This window comes from Triplophysa rosa, unplaced genomic scaffold (assembly GCF_024868665.1).
Source record: "Triplophysa rosa unplaced genomic scaffold, Trosa_1v2 scaffold426, whole genome shotgun sequence".
Taxonomy (NCBI): Eukaryota; Metazoa; Chordata; class Actinopteri; order Cypriniformes; family Nemacheilidae; genus Triplophysa; species Triplophysa rosa.
This window is the reverse complement of record NW_026634431.1, coordinates 32194-53622: the sequence shown is the minus strand read 5'-3', so window position 1 is coordinate 53622 and position 21429 is coordinate 32194.

Genomic DNA, 21429 nt, shown 5'->3' with positions numbered 1-21429 from the left:
GGGCACTTTCAGCAGGTTTCTCAGTCGGTGCATCACTGAGCGGGGCAAACATGTTCGAGACTGTAATCGGAATGGTTGAGTGATGTTTTGTCCTGCGACTACGCCGTCTCACAGTCACAAAGTTTCCCAGCTGCGGGGGATTTTCAACCGGAACCGAGCTGTGTGCGCTAATGTTGCTCGCATCCAAAGTGTTTTCTATGGTCCTTACACTCTTACTATCCTCAGATAAAGATTGGATGCGAGACTCTAATTCTAAGATCTTCTCTGTCAGCCTAACGATTTCCCTGCATTTATTGCATATAAAACCCTCGCAGCTGACAGAGAAGGCTAAGCTAAACATATGACATGAGGTGCAAGTAACAATAATAGGAATAGAAGCCATAACTCATCGGATTTGAAGTGCAATTCCAACTTACCAAGGTTCGATGAATCGTAGTACTCGCTTAAAAAGAGAAACAGTTAGCACACAAGACAAACCAGAGGCAAGATGATATTCCACAGTGTGAACAGAAAGCAAGCTAACACGCTATTGCTATGCTAACGGCGTTAAGTTAACTATCACTTTTGGTTTAGACTCTTCCAAGTAAATAACAGGAACAGGGTTATTGAGATATCAGGATAAGTTAGCAACGACAATAATAATTAACGATAATAAAATACACTAATATTAGAGCGAAGTGGTAAGCGCACTGATACAAACAAGCCGCCGGCAGCGATGCAGGAAACAGGAAGCAGGAACCGTCCCTTGAAACCACATCGACAAGTCAGAAAACACCACATTGGGAACATTCTCTATGTCGAGATGCTGGGGACAAATAGGAACCACCCGTCATCCCGCCATCATGATCCAACTAACCATCGTCAGCTGAAGTTTACACTTGAACTTCACCTTCCGAAAGGAAGGATATGTAGAGCCTGGCATTGCCAAATGTTGGATCTGGTCATGTCATAAAACTTAATGCGATTCAAACCTGGCATATTTGGCACCTAAATGTTTGTCTCTTGATTTCCTCCTTGTTATGTTGTGTGACCATAGAACACTTTATACTCTTTATGTCATGATCTGGACTGGTATTTTGTAAAGTTGCTAGGAGGTCATAAAGATTCAAATTAGCTGTTGAGTTTGTATTATGTTCCTTCATTTTTCCTGTGTAGTCCTTTGTAGTTCTTTTGTTCATTGTTTCCCCTTGATTGGTTTCCCAGGTGTGTCTTGTTTCCTTGTTAGATCCCTCATTAGTTCTGTATATTTAAACCCCTGTGTTTCAGTTGTCCTTTGTCAGTTGTTGTACTTGTTATGTTTAATGTTACGCCTCGAGTTTCTCTTGTTGTCCTGGATGTTTATGTTTCCCTTTTGTGTTTTCTTGTGAGTTGTTTGGATATCAAGTTACTCTGAGGACCTTAATAAAAGGATTTACTGCATTTGGATCCTCTCCCTGTTTTCATTCCTGCCCAAACATAACAAAAAGCATGTATGCTCACAAAAGCATAAATATTAAACCACACCCAACTATTTTTTGCATTATTTGGCCACTCCTTATTACAGTAAATTCTTGACATTCGTCCTAAGACATATAGTAAAACAGCTAAGGATCCGTGTTCCCAAGGTGGTTTTGTCTCGATCGGTCTAATGGTTGCGAAGATATTCGCAATCGTTTTTAAAGCACTAAAACGCAATACTGGGCAAACCATAAGGAGAATCTTGCCAGGAATCTAACGAAATGATTCCCATAAAAATTTGTCAACCAAAGACAAAGTTATAGGCCTGTGATCATATTTTCTTACCACTAGGTGGTGCTGGCCTCAAACTTCATAGGCTCTTTCAGCGCACTGTCCTGATGATCCATAGCATGTTTTGTAATGATACGCTAATGCAGCCTTTTACTACATTCTTCAATATGGCCGATAAGCCATAAGAATGAAAAAACGGATACAGTAGGGGTCTAAATAATCCTTAAAGTCAGATTTTTTACAGTGAAAAAACTTCTGCTAAAATCTCAGCCAGCTAAGCCGCTTCCTCTCCCATAGCAACTAGGTAATTTTTCACCAAGCGATGACGATGTGTTTAGTTAAATAAACCTTCACATTTCACCAAACGAACAGCACAAAAGCTAAGCATTATTGAGTGCTTCTGTGATCGAGCCCTATTGTTTTTGTCACGGTTTTGCAGGGACAGAGAACATACTTGGTTACTAACGTAACCTCGGTTCCCTGAGATACGGGAACGAGTACTGTCACGGCTGGCGTGGAAAGAACCCAAATGCAGGCAGGCATGAAGGGGTTAACAAGGAAGACTTTTTAATTATAAATAATAAACAGAACACAAAACAAAAACCCACGATGGGGCAAACCAAGAAAACTATATACTAATGCTGACAAGACAAATAAAAACTAAGACAGGGTAAAAGAACAACACTATACAAACGCTAACTAACAAACTTACAAAGACTCAACTTGACTTGGGATTTAAACAGCAACAGGACACTGGCAAAAACAGGAACAAGCACATACACAACGCAATCCACGAACACAAGACAAAGAAACAAGAGGGTATTTAAAGGGAAGACAAACGAGGGATAACGAGCGAGGGCAGGTGTGGAACATAAGACACGAGAGGAAAGCAATACAAGAAAAGAGAGGGGCGGGGCCAATGACGAGACACTGGAAAGAACGTATATTATTGTCAAAAGGACAATAATATGTTTCCCTCCACACATAACCAAAGGCTTTGTCATGGCTCTGTCATGGCTCTGCTTCATTTAGTCATGTTTTTCTTGGTCCTGTAGCAGAGTACTGCGTAGCAGGACACTATGGGGAAAACTCCTTTTTCTCTGATGACTGAAGCTTTACAATATACGCAGTTAAAACTTTGAGCCACTTGATGCTCCTCATCCCTGACGTTGCACAGGGTCCGTGCAATGCGGCTCACTGGGGGGAAGGCGTACTTCCGCTTGTCCCGCGGCCAGCTGTACACAAGAGCATCCATACCGAGGGGTGCCTCGGTCAGGGAGTGCCAAAGCGGACTTTGTCTGGGGAGACAACAGGTCTACCTGTGCCTGGCCGAACTGCTCCCAAAAGAGCTGGACTGCGCGGGGATGTAGTCGCCACTCTCCACAAGGCGTCGACTGACAAGAGAGTGCGTCGGCTGTATGGTTCAGGACACCTGGGATGTGTGTGGCTCGCAGGGAGCTGATCACCTGCTGACTCCAAAGGAGGAGGCGTCGGGCGAGTCGTGTTAGCTGCCGTGAGTGAACGCCACCCTGACGATTGATATACGCCACGGCAGCTGTGCTGTCCGTCCGGACCAGCACGTGCTTGCCCCGCACGAGAGGTTGTAACCTCCTCAGTGCAAGTAGCACAGCCCACAACTCTAGGCAGTTGGTATGCCAACGCAGGCGGGGGCCCGTCCACCGCCCCGACACTGCGTGCCCATTGCACACAGCACCCCAACCCTGCAGGGAGGCATCCGTTGTCACCACGACGTGCCTTGACACCTGCCCTAGGGGGACTCCTGTTCGCAAAAAGGTCATGGAAGTCCAGGGGATCAGGGTGCGTCGGCAGAAAGGCGTGATGACCATACGCCTGCTCCCGGTGTGCCACGCTCTCCAAGGAACCCGAATCTGCAGCCAGTGTTGGAGCGGTCGCATGTGCATCAACCCAAGGGGGACCACCCCCGCAGAGGATGCCATGTATCCCAGGAGCCTCTGAAATTGTTTCAGGGGGACTGCTGACTGCCTGAAAACCTTCAGGCAGTTCAACACTGACTGGGCGCGCTCTATAGTCAGTCGCGCTGTCATGGAGACCGAGTCGAGTTCCATACCGAGAAAGAGGATGCTCTGCACAAGGGAGAGCTTGCTCTTTTCCCAGTTGACCTGTAGCCCCAACCGATCTAGGTGCCGGAGCACCAGGTCCCTGTGTGTACACAACAGATCTTGCGAGTGTACCAAGATGAGCCAGTCATCGAGATAGTTCACTACCCGAACACCTCTTTCCCTGAGGGGAAGGAGGGCGGCTTCCACGATCTTCGTGGAGACAGGGACAGACCGAAGGGGAGGACCCTGTACTGATATGCCCGCCCCTTGAAAGCAAACCGTAGGAACGGCCAATGTCGAGGGACGATCGAGACACGAAAGTACGCGTCCTTCAGGTAGATTGCCATGAACCAATCCTGACATCAGACAGACGTCAGGATGCGCATCTGCGTGATCATCCTGAATGGCAGCTTGTGTAGGTGCTTGTTCAGGGCACGCAGATCTAGGATGGGGCACAGCCCCCCGCCTTTCTTGGGACAAAGAAGTACGGGCTGTAAAACCCGTTGAACATCTCGGCTGGTAATACGGGCTTGATCGCTCCCTTTGCCAGAAGGGTGGCAACCTCGGCCCAAAACACGGGCGCATCCCCACCCCTAGCCAGCCTGATGGCCGGGGAGCAGAAGCCAAGCTCACAGGAACTGAGACAGGGGGACTAGGGGTTTGATCTGCTTCATTGCCCCCGCGGGGGGTGGTTCGATGGCCAGCAATACGGATCCCTTGCCGGGGGAGGGCCCCCGGGGAGGAGATCGGCTCTGTCTGACTGAGAGTGCTGAGGGCTGGTATTTATACTCAACGTTATGCTTCACCATGGCGCAACGTCGAGTTGCCGTCCAACATCGTGCCAAGGGTGGGAGTGGCTGTAATGACCCAGAGAGAGAGAAAACTCCTTTTGTGAGTAAGTGGGCGCTAGACCCCCGGAGGGGGCCAGCAGGTGGTGAAACAGGTCAGGAACCGTCCCTCACCGATCCCCCAGCGATGGAGTGGCTGGGGTCGGGCCCGATGGTATTCTCGATCTCCCTGGGGTCGCTTTCGCCGCGGCTGCTGATGGGGCGATGGTCTCCTCTTCGATGTCTCTTCAGGGGGGGCCGCCTGGGGCGCCAGAGCCGGTGGGCGTCGAAGAGGACCAGGACTGCTGGGAAGCAGAGGGTGCACGGGACTCGACGGCCGAGGGCGGCCGAGTCGCGGCGGAGGAGGATATGCTTGATATCCTCTGTCTGCTTCTTTACTGTCGAGAACTGTGGCTCGACAGTAACACCAAACAGCCCCCCCCCTTGCAAGATGGGTGCGTTGAGAAAGCGGACCTTCTCGGCGTTACTCATCTGTGCAGGGTTCAGCCAGAGGTGTCTCTCATGGACCACAAAAGTGTGGACATCACCCGACCCAGGGCCCGCGCGGTCACCTTGGTCACCCTTAGAGCGAGGTCGGTGGCGGCGAAGAGTTCCTGCATAAGCGCTGGGTCGGTCTTACCCTCGTGGAGCTCTCTCAACGCCTTGGCCTGGCAGGAGCCATAGCGTGGAGAGAGGAGGCAGCTTGGTCCGCCGCAATGTAAGCTCTCGACACCAGAGATGCCGAGACCCCACATGCTTTGGATGGGAGTCTAGGTCGAGCCCCCCAGGTGGCCGCCGCCTGCTGGCATGAGTGCACCGCGGCGGCATACTCCGCCTGGGGGACATCGACGTATCCTCTAGATGCCTCACCCTCGAGGGAAGAGAGGGTGGCAGAACTTTGTTTGACATGAACGTGCCGGAAAGGGGGCGTTCCAGGTCTTACTAAGTTCCTCATGCACTTCCGGTAAACACGGCACTGCGGGTGGGCGCGGCTTGGAGCCGCCCTCAACCCAGAGGCGCCATGTAGCCAGCCGCGAGCGCTGGGAGAGGCAGTGCGGGCACTGCAACCCAACGCTCACGGCGGCCCGGGAAAGCATGGCTGACATTTCGACGTCCGCTTCTTCCTGGGCTCGACCCCCCGAGGGAGGGAGCCCGAGGAATCGTCGGAGTCGGATGGCAGTACGTCACCCCCCGATGCTGCAAGAGACATCTCATCATCACGCATCGTGTCCGAATACGTCGTTGAGGAACAAGACGGTCGGACCGTCTCCTGGGGAACGGTCAGACGAGCGAGACGAGGTGTGAACGGGCCGTGAGCCAGTAGTTGGCAGATAAATGCTCACAGTAATCCTCATATCACCCTCGCTGCTTGCCGTAGCGGGCGGCAGGGCTGTAGTCCTGCCGTCACGGAACGGGGAGCAGATGAGGTGGTGGCTGAGTCCCGTGGGAACACAGTGTGATGCAACGTTTGAATCGTCAACCGCCCGCAGTGCGGGCAGGACCTATCCACAACGTCTGCCCCAGCGTACTGGAAGCAGACATCGTGTCTGTCCCCCTCCTCGATGAGTGTGTTGCACCCATGAGAACAGCGGGACATGCCACGATGGAGAAATTTGCTCTTTCAGAGAAAAAAACTCGAACACTTCTGGAACTGCCGAGATGCCCAGGGGAAGTCGCTGCAGGATGGGACCATCCACTGCACCACGTCATAAGATTCCAGCAGTAATTCGACTTACAGATTGAAGTCTCGAAGTCGATCAGTGTGAAGGCTCCGAAGAACAAAAGGTGAATGAATGCAGCACGCCGTCTCCCTTTTATACCCGGATGTCCGGGGGCGGAGTCCGGCATGCAAATTTCATTTGCCAATTTCATTGGCCTTTTCTAAACTAGTCAGAAGTTGAAAGGTTCTCAAGAGCGAACCCCATCTGTCGGCTCAACACAATGTCGAGAGACCAACAGAAAGGGAACCGAGTACGTTCCCTATCGATACTTCACTCGTACTGCATAGCAGGACGCTATGGGGAACCAGTATAATCCCGCCGTGCTACAAGTGGAACGAAAAACACCATATAATCCCGAAGCCGTGGCTCGAGGATAGGTATGAGGCAGAGAATGCTGTGGAAGGCGGAAAAGCCAAGCTAATAGGTGGCCTAATCCGGTCAATCGTCCCAGTAGTGTGCTAGGTGCTGGTGTGGTTGAGGGCAACCACAGCCCAGCAGTAGTCTTAAGCAGAAAGGACCCAGGCCTGTAAGGCCGGAACGTCCAGACTGTAGAATCTGGTAAATGTGGAAGGCGAAGCCCAGCAGGCCGCCGCACAAATATCCGCTATGGAGACTCCGCTAGACTATGCCCAGGAAGAGGCGACACCTCTAGTAGAATGGGCTCTAACTCCCGTGGGGCATTGAAGGCCCAAGGAAGAGTATGCCAGCGCGATAACCTCAACTATCTATTTAGATAGTCTATGCTTCGTGACCGGAGACCCTCTGGTGCGGTCGCCAAAGTAGACAAAAAGTTGTGACGACCGCCTGAATGGGGCAGAACGCTCAATGTAAATCTTAAGTGCTCTGACTGGACAGAGCAGATTCAGCTCCGGGTCCTGCTCGGAGGAGGGGAGCGCAGAAAGTGTCACTACCTGTGCTCTAAATGGAGTAGAGAGCACCTTAGGTACGTAACCATGTATAGGTTTGAGGACTACCTTAGAGTCGTCAGGCCCAAACTCAAGACAGGAGGGGCTCACAGAGAGTGCCTGTAGATCGCCCACACGTTTTACTGATGCTAATGCTAGCAGCAGAGCGGTTTTAAGCGTTAAGGGACGGAGGTTCGCAGACTGCAGAGGCTCGAAGGAAGGGCACTTCAGAACTCTCAACACCGTGGGCAGATCCCATATGGGCGATGAGGGCATAGCTGCCTGGAACCCTTCAAGAAGCGAATGACCAAGTCATTCTTTCCCACTCCTTGGCCCGCTATGGGGGCATGAGAAGCTGCAATTGCTGCCACATAGACCTTGAGCGTGGAAGGGGAGCGGCCCTTATCCAACAGCTCTTGCAGGAAGGACAGAATTAGTGATATGTCACAGGATTCTGGGTCTGCGCCACGGGTTGTACACCAGGTGGAGAAGACAGACCACTTGAGGGTATAGAGTCACCTAGTAGACGGAGCTCTAGCCTGTGATATCATGTTCATGACACTCTCGGGGAGGACCGTAGGCTCCCGTCGAGAGGCCAAAGGTGCAGAGCCCACAGCTCTGGCTGGGGGTGCCAAATCATGTTGCCTGTCTGAGAGAGGAGGTCCCGTCTCAGGTGAATAGGCCACGGGGCTCCTACGAGCAGCTGAGACAGTTCCACAACCCAAGGCTGGTTCTTCCAGTGTGGGACTATGAACAGCACCTTGTGCGCCTGTTCTCTGATCCTCCTGATCGTCTGTGGTATGAAAGCGATCGGGGGGAAGGCATAGAGGAGCCGGTTGGGCCAGTTGTGGGCCAAGGTGTCCCTGTCCTTCGAAAAATAGGTTGGGCAATGAGTGTTGTCTGTTGAGGCAAAAAGGTCGATTTCTGCCTTTCCGAAGACTTCCCAAATTTTCTGAACTGACTTGGGGTGGAGCGTCCATTCCTCTGAAGGGACGTTGCTCCGAGATAGCATATCTGCTCCCTGGTTCAGTCTGCCCGGCACATGAGTTGCCCTTAGTGAGCGCAGATTGCACTGAGCCCATTCCAAGAGGCAAAGTACCAGGGAGAAAAGGCGTCTTGAGGAGAGGCATCCCTGGTGATTTATGTAGGACACCACTGTCATGCTGTCCGATCGGACTAAGACGTGGCGGTCCCGTAAGACCGGCAGGAAGTGGCGAAGAGCCAGCCATACTGCCTGCATTTCTAGGCAGTTGATGTGCAGGCCCTTTTCCTGAATCGACCAGTGGCCGAAGGCCGGTGTGCCATCGCACAGAGCCCCCCAACCCGTTTTGGAGGCGTCTGTTGTGACCACCTTTCATCTGCATGTGGTGCCCAGGGGCACACCCTGCTCCAACCAAAGAGGATCCCTCCATGGGGCTAGAGCTGTTACACAGACCTGATCCACCCAGATGCGTAGGCGTCCGAGACGCCAAGCGTGAGGCGGAACTCTCGGTTTCAGCCAGTACTGCAGAGGACGCATCCGAAGAACACCCAACTGCAGTACTTGAGATGCGGAGGCCATGAGACCCAGCATCTTCTGAAACGCCTTGAGGGGGCGTGACGCTCCGGGCGTAAAAGAGGCCGCGAGCTGCTGAATGGCTAGGGCACGGTCTGGCGTGATTCTGGCCGTCAGACGGTTCGAATCGAAAACCGCCCCCAGGAACGAAATCCGTTGGCTGGGGGACAGAGCGCTTTTGGCGAGGTTGATTCTGAGTCCCAGGCATTCCAGGTGACTGAGGAGGAGGGACCTGTGGGACCTTAGCTCTTCCTCTGACTGTGCTAGAACAAGCCAGTCGTCGAGGTAGTTCAGAATGCGGATTCCCGTCTGCCTGAGAGGGGATAGAGCCGCGTCCATGCACTTCGTGAAAGTGCGGGGAGCTAGAGACAGTCCAAATGGAAGGACCATGTATTGATATGCAACCCCTTCGTAGGCGAATCTCAAGAATCGTCTGTGATGGGGGGCTATCTGGATGTGGAAGTATGCGTCTTTCAGATCCAGGGAGAAGAACCAGTCCCCTGGGTATATCTGCGAGAGGATCTGTTTCAGTGTAATCATTCTGAAACGCCGTTTCATAAGGGCGCGGTTCAGATGTCTGAGATCGAGGATGGGGTGGAGACCGCCATCCTTTTTGGGTACGAGGAAGTAGCGGCTGTAAAAGCCCGACTCGGTTTGATCTGGAGGAACCGGTTCTATGGCTCCTTTGTCCAGTAAGTTCACCAACTCCGTGCGCAGAACGTGTGAACTCGCGCTCTGGACTCGGGTGGTGATCATCCCGCGGAAACGCGGGGGTCTGCGAGCGAACTGGAGTGAATATCCTTGAGATATTATTCCCATTACCCAATCCGATATCCCGGGGATGGCCCGCCAGGCCTCGGCCCGTATGGCAAGGGGTTGAATGCATTGGGGAGGTATGCCGCCTTTCGGGGGCTTGACTCCTGTGGAGAGTGGAAGAGGAAGGTTGCTCTTTTTCTGACAATGTTTGTGTTTTATATAAGTGCCCGCTATAACAGCGGTGGGTTGTGCGGGCGTTAGAACAGACCCGGTATTCACATTTTGAAACAAAAACACATTTTCGCCGGCACCTGGAACAGAACGGGGTGTTTGGGCGAACAAAAGAGCCTTCTTTGAAGGAGGTCCAGCCGCAGCGAGACACGGTCCCTTCCTCTTCCTTTCCTCGGTCTCAGGATGGTGCCTGAGGCGCAGGGTCCAGCGTGATTTTTGGCCGGGGTCCCTGACGCTGAGGGTGGGGGAAACGTCTCCCGGAGCGAGATCGTTGACGCGTCTCAGCTCCTGTTACCTTCTGGGCAGCGGGGGGCGTGGCCTTCACCGGCTGCTGAGTCGGCGCTGGCTTGGGGTGAGCCGACGCAGGTCTGGACCCGGGTCTCTTGGGCAGGAAGTGATTCATGGCCTGCACAGATTTCTGCGCTGCCGTAAAGCGTTCTGCAAAACCCTCCACTGCTGGTCCGAAGAGGCCGGCAGGGGATATTGGAGCATCGAGGAAGGGGACCTTATCTGCTTCCTTGATCTCTGTGAGCATCAGCCACAGATGGTGCTCGAGCACCACGAGACTGGACATCGATCTGCCTATCGCCTGGGCCGTGGCCTTGGTGGCGCGTAGGGCGAGATCCGTCGCGCTATGCAGTTCTTTGAAGAACGCGATATCGGTACTGGACTCGTCCATGCCCTGGAGGAGTTTGGCCTGGTACACTTGAAGCACTGCCATGGAATGCAATGCTGAATCCGCTTGGCCGGAGGACGAGAATGCGCATCCAGCGAGGGCCGAGGTGGTTTTGCACGGCTTAGAGGGATGGGCCGCTTTTGCCATCCAACCGATGGCCAAGGGCGAACACAGATGTGCGGCCACCGACTCATCCAGGGGAGGCAGCTTCTCATATCCTTTTTCCTCTGCTCCATCAACCGAGGTGAGAGCGGAGGAAGAAGAGGGTCATAGACGGGCCGAGTAGGGAGTGCGCCATGACCTGGTGAGTTCATCGTGAACCTCCGGGAAGAATGGTGAAGTTCGCTGATGAGGGGCTTGACGGCACACCGGCAGGAACCATTCGTCCAGGCGGCTGCGAGCGGGTTCCTCCGGAGAGGACCACTCTAAGCCCAGCTCCTCCACAGCCTTAGTAAGGACCCGAAAAAGCTCAGAATCCAGACCCGGCGAGGGTTCGCTGTGCTCTATAGAAGGCAGGGGGGAGGGGTCGAAAACCGAGCCCGACAGCTCCAACCCGTCTGAAGCCGCTAACGACAGACACCGGCGGATGCTAGTCGGCCTGGGAAAAACGAACCGGCAAAATTTCTCTCTGTGGAGAGGGCGAGGCATGCCGAGGGGACATGAGCTCGCTCTTCCCCGAGCACTTAGTTCCTCTACCCCGCTGCTTTGTCTCCGTAGAGTGAAGCGGGAGGGATCGAGAAGCGGATTCGCTCTCTGAAAAGAAAGCTATCCGCGAGCGCAAAGAGGAGAGACTCATGCTCTCGCAATGAGGGCATTCCGTCTCTCTGAGTGCGTCTTGCGCGTGGGAAACTCCCAAGCATGAGACGCACTCGCCGTGACCATCAGCGGCGTGCAGGGATACCCCACACGAATGACAGTGACAGCGCGGCATTTGCAACAACGGCGCAGGAAATTTGCTCAGGAATTTTGCTGTTTTAGAGCTTTGCCGGATGGCGGCAAGGAACAGGAACCAGCGCTGCTGAAAAACCAGCGAAATCGCTGAGCAGAGAGGTCCAGTCTGCTGCAATGCTTTTCCGACGGCGAAGCTATCAGTCCGAGTAGCGAGGTGGAAGTCGTCGCTGAAGGAGAAGAAATCAGAGGACCCTACAGGGATGTGTCAGCTTATATAGCCATAAGCCCCGCCCATTTTGGCGGGCGCCATCGCCATAGGTCCGTGCAGCTTCGCTGCCATTGGCTCAAAGTTTTACTTTGCACGCACCAATGGCCGTGCAGTATTCACTGCGTTATTGTAAAGCTTCAGTCATCGGCGAAAAATGAGTTTTCCCCATAGCGTCCTGCTACGCAGTACGAGTGAAGTATCGATAGGGAACCCAATTGTAGGCAGCGGGTAAAGGGTTAATGAAACAATGATTTATTAACAAAAATACTAAAACAAAGACCCAAGAGGGGGAAAATCAACATGGACAAGGGAATAATGATGGCAGAAAACACAGGAATGTAAACTACCTAAAACTGGACAAAAACAACACTTGACAAGAACTTACACTGACTAGACTTAACTTGACTCGGAATGTGATACAGGCAGGAACAAGACGCAATGTCATCAAGACATAGAAAGAAACGAACTAGCACAGGAAAGCAAACACAAGGGCATTATATAGGGATGATAACAAGGGTAAATTAACACAAGACAGGTGTTAATGAGTTATGAGACACTAATGGAAAGCTAAAGGAGGAAACAAGAGGGACGGGGCCAAAGACAAGACCGGAGAGAGCACATGTTATGTCAGAACCAACAATAACACGCCTCTCTCCACAAAAAACATGAGGCTCTGTCATGATCCTGCCACTATAGACCAAGAAAGACATGACATGATGAGGCAGAATCATGACAGTTTTTCATCTGATTATTACTAAGGTCCGAGCACTGAGGTGCAGGTCATAGGCCTTGCACCGTAGGTAAAGAGCCATATTGTTTTTCGTCTGATTATTATTAGGGCCCAATCCACAAGGGGCGCAGGGCCCTATTGTTCTCTTAAAGTTATATAAAAAAGTAATGCATTAAAATTGCCTCACATACACCTACGTCAGGCCATGGAAGAAGCCTGTCTAAACATTTCAGTTGTTTCGTGCCAGGGGTGGATCAAGGATTTTACCCCTGCTCCCTGGCTAGGGCCAATATAGTCTATGATGTTGACGAGATTCTCTAGCCTAACCCAGACCAGAACAGATCAGCTTTTTTGTATGGTGTATTGTACTCTACGGTACATTAAAGAATACAAATTTTCAAATATATACATTTGTGTCTTGTGTTAATCATGTGAAAAGGATTTTGAGGAGGAGACCCACTAGCAACATAACTGTTTAGTGTAGTTTTGTTTTGAATTTCTCACTTGGACACTAGTGTTTATATCAAGCAGTTTCATATAAAGCTTATATTTTTCTACAGTGCTTTTATCTGACTCTTTTTCTTTTATGTGATATGACAGTATGGACAATATGTTCGCAATATTTACTGTCCTAATTATAAATTAAATCTTAATTATTATAATTATTTTACAATTTTTATATCATGTTTATAAATAAATAATATATGTGAAGCACCTTGAAAAAGTGCTATATAAAAATGAAATTGAATTAAATATCTATGGCCACTTTTATTATTAAAGAGGCTAGCCAGGAGTAAATAAACCACAAGAGGGCACAATAACATCATGGGCTTTTTCTGGAAGCCAAAAGAGGTAAGACTGCATTCACAGTTTTTATAAAGCTGTCCAACTGATTAGGTCAGTTTTATTATAAGCCTTTTTCCAACTAATATGGCAGAACAGCATAGTCTGAACACTGTCTACAACAAAAATATAAAGTGTAGTAATTTGCATGTTGTTTTGTAATGGTATGCTGCATATGTTATGGTTTTTAAATTCGTCTGTAGAGTATAGAGTTTTGGCCTAGGTTTGAAATACTGTACAATGCCATGGTAATAATACACAGTTTAAAAAACCGGCTTTGTGTCAAAGCAGTTTATCATCCGAGTTGTTGTTTTCTCAATGTAACTCAATAGCTCCAGCAATGTCCGCTTTGTTGCAGGTTGATTTCATTCATGCAAACTGACTGTAGATAGATAGATAACAGATAACTGATTTTCAAAAAATCATGTTTTATAATGTGCATTCCAGGTAATATCAATTAAACCACAGTTTTTTTATTTTTGTTTTGATTAAGTAGTAACAACTAAACAAAATACAGCTAACTAACACAATAAAAACATTATAACTCAATAAAAACATGATTTTTGAAAACTTTTACTGGAGTCCAATCTGTTTTTGCAAATGAACTCTTCAAATATGAATTAAAGAATATGTTCATGATGAGGAAAAAGAGAGTGGTACCGATCTGATAAGGCCAGGGTAACAATAATTCACCAAGTTGAAAACCATTTGTTTGAGAAAGAATAGTGTCTAAAGGTGCAACCAAATCTGCACTATTCAACAGATGCACATTCTGGCAAAACAGAATGTGAGATGAGTGTTCTTTAGCTGAACTAAACTGTTACAGCATTTTGACATTTTTACTAGTACTGATCTTTGAACAGTAATTGTTGTAGCATTTCTGACTGATCATTGTCACTGATTCATGTGAAACATCATTTAGATTAACTGTTTTGCCAAGATGTTGGTTATACAATTTGTATGAAGAGTTCAGTATTGATTGATGCTTGTTAGTAATAAAAAAAGTAACAGTATTTGCAAAGTTTGCTATTTGACTGGCTGTGTGCATTAAATGAAAACACAAAAAACCGAGACCAGGCTAGGACAGTTCAGAGGGCAAGGTGAAGCTGAGGTCAAGCAGGCGGAGGTTGGTCGAGGTGCAGACAGAGTTCGGGGGAATAGGCAAGCTCATAAACCAGACAGGCGAAGGTCAGTCGAGATGCAGACAGAGTCTGGGGGTATAGGCACGCTCGTAATCGAGACAGGCGAAGGTCTCACAGGGGAACAGAGATCCGTAGTCGAGCGGCAGCGAAATCCAGGCAACGCCAACAAAAAAGGTAAGAGAACCGCAAACAATAACTAGGCAGAGCAAAACAAGGTTAGTAACGGGCTAAAAACCTCACAAGGACTAGACTTGAATAGAAATAAGGCAAGAGCAAAGCAGTAACCCAAAGGCAACAGCAGTGAGAGTAGGAATAGAAGGGAAATATAAAGGGGGGAGAAAAATAAAGAAATAAGAGGCAAGGGAGAGTTCTGGTTACAGATGCTTCCCTGAGTCTTTTGCCAATGCACCTTATATACCCAGATGAAACAAAGAGTCATAAATTCAATGGTCATTGTGGAATTTAGTTTGTTTGGTTTCTTATGGCTGAAGAGAGCATCAAATGGGATCTCAATCTATCTGTAAACAAGATTCCCTGAGAAAGCCACACCTCTTAGAGGAGTGTAGGTTATGTCCTAAAGTTAAAAAGATCTATTAAACTCTTTGTTAGGTTTGAAGGAATTAGGCCCTTTTACCCATCGCACCATGACCTTTAAAAGGATACCAAACATGATGATGAAGTCTTCACAGCATGACAATAAATGATATACACAGTATGAAAATGTGTAAGCACATTTCCAGTGGTCAGGTCCTGAAGAGATGAAGGGGAGAGGAGAGGTGTGATAAGAAGAGGGGGTTAGTTCCTAGGCATCAACAACCCCTGAGGGGAGGGCAGGATATCATTCCTCTAGCAAAGAATGGGGTTTTATTGTTTTGTGACCCAGCACCACAAACAAACTCAGTTCTTAGCACTTTTATAGCTGCCTTACAGTTAAACAAGGCGTCATTAAAGGCTGGGGTCACAGGAACAAGAGTGCAGGAGCAATGACTGGGGGAGATGGTGGTACCGCTCGCCAGGACCCCCCTGACTACCGACGAGCATTGGCTTTTAATGGGCAGGCAGAAGCCTGGTGGCCTTGGCCAGCACAGTAAAGGCACACCCCCTCGTTGAGACGGCAGAGTTCTCTTTCACCGAGAGATGCAGACTGCAAGGCTGCATGGGTTCTGAGTTGTCAGTGGAAGTGGACACACTGAAATTAGGGGGTTGGAGCGGACGCTGATCCTGGGATTTTAAAGGGGCTTTACACCGACAGTGCAACTCTATCCAGCCGAATGGCAACACTAATGAGATCGTCCAGTTGGTAGGGAAGATCACGAGCATACATCTCGTCCTTGACAACGCTGGCTAATCCTTTAAGGAATCACGCAGATAGAGCCTCTGGTTTCCACTGACTGGTCGCCGCCAGAGTGCGGAATTCTATTTCGAAATCCACAATGAAATGTTTGCTTTGCCGGAGAGCTGTCAGGAGCTTTGAGGCTTCTTTGCCGAAAACAGAGCAGTCTCCATCGAGAGATGAGGTAGAGCAGCTTCTCTCAGGGGCTCAACGTGGCCTTCTCAGGCCCTCGAGGACCACGTTGAGGTCCCAAGAGGGTACGGAGCGCAGACGGGGAGGATTCAGCCTCCTCATGCCACTCTGGAATCTGATGACAAGGTCGTGCTGTCCGAGACTTACCGGCAACAAACCGATCGCACAACTCTGCAGAACTTCCCGCGGGAAGAACACCAGGACGAGAAAAGGCGCCACTTGTAGGCATACAGGCGCTAGTGATAGTATTGCAGGTGAAAGTCACCCAGGATCTCCTCGTCCCATCCAAGAGCCAGACATGGAGGTTCCAGAGGTCTGGCCTAGGGTGCCAAACCGTGCCCTTCCCCTGAGAAAAAAGTTCCTTCATCAGGGGAATTGGCCAGGGGGAGTCGTCGTCAGAAGCGTTAGCTCTGAGAACCAAGTTTGGTTGGGCCAGTAGGGCGCAACTAACAGGGCCTGATGCTCGTCTTCCCTGACCTTGCACAGAACCTGTGCAAAGAGGTTCACTGGGGGAAGGCGTATTTCCGCCTGTCTCGCGGCCAGCTTTGCGCTAAGGCATCCGTGCCGAGGGGGGCCTCGGTCAGGGATTACCAAAGCAGGGAATGGGTGGTGTCCAGGGAGACGAACAGGTCCACCTGTGCCTGCCCGAACTGCTCCCAAACGAGCTGTACGGCGGGGGATCAGAGATGATAGGTTCTCAAGTTCAAACCCCATTCTGTCTCGACACAACGTCGAGAGACAGACAGAAAGGGAACTCATGACGACTAGACGATAAGGCAAGAGCGAAGCAGTAATGCAAACGCAACAGCAGCGAGAGAAGGAATAGAAGGGAAATATAAAGGGGAGAGAAAAATGAAGAAATAATGAGGCAGGTGAGAAAAAGCGAGCAACCCGGCTGATTGCAGAGCTGGATCAGATGAGCGAGCGTGCCCGAAAAAATGACAGCTATCCCAAAATCAAAAGAAAAGAAAAACAAGAGAAAGAGATCAAACCAGAGTCCTGACAGATTTTGCCAGAATAATTACTTCTTTTGAATGATTAAGGTTTTGAGAAAGTGGGGGATGCTTTCATTAAAAGTGTAGCAGGCGTGGATATATCTAAGATATCTCACATTCATCTCATTGGTAAAGAAATAGAGGGAAATAAATGGATTACTATCAATCTAAACAGCTGTAGACATGCTCAGTTAGGGTGATTTTTATTTTTGCTGGTTAACCATTATGAAGGTCAGTCACACAGCAGTGTCATGTTTGCGTTTCCTTGCAGCCAATAAGAAGACATGATTTTTACCAGCCCTTCTCCCTCCCTTCTTTCTTCCTCCATTCCTCTTTCATTTTTCTATTATCCTCAATTCCCCTATATCTGTCTATCTCAATTATTGTTTACACATGTTTCTCATACTTTGTCTAAAACAGTAACTTTATTATGTGTTTTGTCTTACTCTTTTTGTCCCTGCCATTAATGCTTTTTTACCCTATGAGTACGTCGTGAGTGTGTGTAATGTTTGCTTGCAGAAAATGTGAATTGTGTGTAGAAGAGAAGCATAAGAGAAACATAAGTGAAGCATGTTTTTTTGTATATTGATCCCGTAAAAAAGAAACACTCCACCATGAGGAAAATTGAGAGGTCAAACAGATGAACAATGATTCACACACCGGTACATCTGAGCTGCTAGTACAGCTGTATGTGCATAATTAATGATTTGGTAAATTTAATACAACATGTGTATTTTTAACATTCTAGAACAGATCACAACTTTTTGATTTTGTTATGAATTAACTGGCAATCATGTTGTCACTGATTTTGGAGCACATCTGGAGCACTAGGTCCGGTTAGAGCTATGCGGTAGATAACTCCGTACCGGCCTAGGTACCGGCCTAGGGGGGCAGGGCTGCTCTACCCAGCCCGCCGCCAGAAAGGTGCTTAGTGATGGATGGAATGCCTATTCTTCACCCAGTGGGGGAAGAAGGGAGGCGGAAATAGCACACTGACCCACCTAGAGGGAAGGGGGGAAGGTGCTTTCGCAGGCGTACGCCCTACCGGTCGCCGGTCTTACCTGATACCGTGCAAGACACGGGCTGACACTGGTTCTACGCGGAGGCTGTAGAACCTCGTGAAGGTGTTGGGCATAGCCCAACCCGCAGCTCTGCTACATACACTTTCAGTGTGGAAGGGGAGAGATTTCTCTCAAGTCCCTCTTGTAGGAAGGACAGCACGTTCCCGATTGAGCATCTCTGTGGGTCTTCTCCTCGAGAAGAACACCAGGACGAGAAGAGGTGCCACTTAAAGGCGTACAGCCGCCTAGTGGCAGGGGCTCTAGCCTGGGTGATGGTCTCAACCACCTCTGGGGGTAGGCCACTCAGGATCTCTTCGTCCCGTCCAGGAGCCAGACATGGAGGTTCCAGAGGTCTGGTCTCGGGTGCCACAACGTGCCCTTCCCCTGCGAAAGAAGATGTCTCACTGTTACATCTGCCTGATAGGCATATAGGCTACTTAGACTGATATACAGAATAGGAAAGCACATGACAAAGATTCCTCACGCATTGATTTGTTTTATTCTATTTTATTTATTTAGCAAATTATTGTTATGGTAGCCTATATTATACTCACTACTTGTTATAGACATTAGGATACACGATTCAAATCTTCATGTAACGAATGTCATGCTCTCATCTGTGCAAGTGTCAAAATAAATAAACAGGCAAATTCAAATTGTTGCTGTGTCATCTCTTTGTTATATTATTTTATTTATTATTATTATTTGGTCATTATGATGCTTTAATTTCTTTTTACAAATTGACACATTTTCAAAAATAATGTATGATAATATGTTTTATTGTGTATTCTAATTTATATAATTGAAACTGCAGTTCAGTTGTTTTATTAAAACAATAATAATACAGCCAACTTATACAGTTAAGTAAAAACATGATAACATATTAAAAACAGAAATTTGAAGAACAGTGTTTTTGCAAATGAACTCTTCATGTATTATTCATATGTGTACACTTTTGCAATAATAATGATGTAGTGACACTGATTTATTCATTTGTAAACGAGTCTATGCATTTTCTAGGCCAGGGATTTTGAAACTAGGGTCCGTAGACCCCCAAGGGCCCTCCAGAATGGTTTAAGGGGTCCCCAGAAATTCTTTGAGAAAGTAAAGACAGCAAAAGTTGTAAAACTCTATACTGAAGATTATTCCAGTTTAACTTTTTCATACAATATGTTGTCTTTATAATATCACACATACTATTTGTATAGCAGTTTAAATGCTTCTTTATACAAAAAATGGATATCTATTTTAGAAAGGGGGTCCCTCGCGAAAGGTTAAACATATTTGGGGGTCCTTGGCATGAAATGTTGGAAAATCCCTGTACTAGGCTATAAATGATTTTGTCATACAGCAACCAAATGTATCACAGACACTTATTATTTTTGTGATATCAGCTTAAACTTTGAAAAACTTGGTTAACAGCTTTAATTTCTTATCTTTTAAAAACTTTACTGACAGGACTTCCTTCTCTGCGTCCCCTTCTCTTCCATGTTTGATGAGTAATAAAAACGTAATGTTTCCAGGACTAATATACTGTAGATACCTATTTAATACATAGTCTTTCAATTTTGTTTTAAAGCCACAATGTGTCTCCTTACCTACCTACATTTCATATTTTGCTAAATATTTTTTGTCAAGTTCACAAAATATATAATAAACATAATAGCTAATGTTGTTTCAGTGTTGTTGAATTAAAAACACTTCAGGATTTTTACTGACTACATAAATCCTATCAACTCACCAAACTAATACTGTGCTTAAAGAAAATTGTACAAAAACTCTGCATCTGTCTGAGTGTCAGACAGCTTAACAGTGAGAGATCTTGTGGCAGGCATGACGCTAAGTTGAGGCAGACGCGTCGCTAAGTAGCTGACGGGACGCACGCTCCATTACGAGTAAAACTGGCGGAATAAAGTAAACAAACAAGTAAATAAAAGCATGGTTGCACTGTTTTGTTTGCTCTCGTCCGCATCTGTCTGAGTGTCAGGCAGCTTAACAGCGAGAGATCTTGTGGCAGGCGTGACGCTAAATTGAGGCAGACGCGACGCTAAGTAGCTAACGGGACGCGCGCTCCATTACGAGTAAAACTGGCGGAATAAAGTAAACAAACAAGTAAATAAAAGCATGGTTGCACTGTTTTGTTTGCTCTCATCCGCATCTGTCTGAGTGTCAGACAGCTTAACAGCGAGAGATCTTGTGGCAGGCGTGACACTAAATTGAGGCAGAAGCGACGCTAAGTAGCTGACGGGACGCGCGCTCCATTACGAGTAAAACTGGTGGAATAAAGTAAACAAACAAGTAAATAAAAGCATGGTTGCGCTGTTTTGTTTGCTCTCGTCCGCATCTGTCTGAGTGTCAGGCAGCTTAACAGCGAGAGATCTTGTGGCAGGCGTGACGCTAAATTGAGGCAGACGCGACGCTAAGTAGCTGACGGGACGCGCGCTCCATTACGAGTAAAACTGGCGGAATAAAGTAAACAAACAAGTAAATAAAAGCATGGTTGCGCTGTTTTGTTTGCTCTCATCCGCATCTGTCTGAGTGTCAGACAGCTTAACAGCGAGAGATCTTGTGGCAGGCGTGACACTAAATTGAGGCAGAAGCGACGCTAAGTAGCTGACGGGACGCGCGCTCCATTACGAGTAAAACTGGTGGAATAAAGTAAACAAACAAGTAAATAAAAGCATGGTTGCGCTGTTTTGTTTGCTCTCGTCCGCATCTGTCTGAGTGTCAGACAGCTTAACAGCGAGAGATCTTGTGGCAGGCGTGACGCTAAGTTGAGGCAGACGCAACGCTACATAGCTGATGGGACGCGCGGTTCATACCTGTTAGATTTAATTTCCGCATAAATAAATACAAGCCCACAAAATCAAGAATTGTGAAGTGTTAAGCTCACTTTACCTTACTGGCTATAGGGTAGGAGGAGCGGATGCCTTCTGGCTATTCATGGGAGGAGGGGATTCCTTCTAAGCTAAACATTCTTTGTCTGAACTGCTATACCTTATTTGGTCATTCTGTGAACCCCTGGACATATGAAACCTGCCAGATGTCTTTTCGCACCGTATATAAAGACTTGTAGTTTCTAGAATAAATGAGTTCAAAAGCTTGATGCCTCTCTGTGTCTTGTTTTTGTGCTCCCAGATCTGCAGAAGAATTCTCTCACAACATCCAACCTATTTCTGATTTGATTTTACTGGTCATCCAAAACACAGAAAGAAATTTAGTGTTCGTAAGGAACAAGAAGTTTAACAAGTGGGGGCTTCGTCCTGTTTACTCATCGGTAATCCGGGGAAATTTTGATAATTCTGTGTTTTGAAGACCGCGCTAGACTGAAAGACGTTCTACGGGTTCCGGCAGTATCACACAGGTAAGAGTTTTTTTATAACCTTCCTGTGATATACTGTTGATGGCAGTTTCTGCACGTTTGTGATGGGATTCTGCAGAGTTGCGTGTGACACACTGTGACGATAACCGAGGGCCAGGTTTCGTCCTTTGAA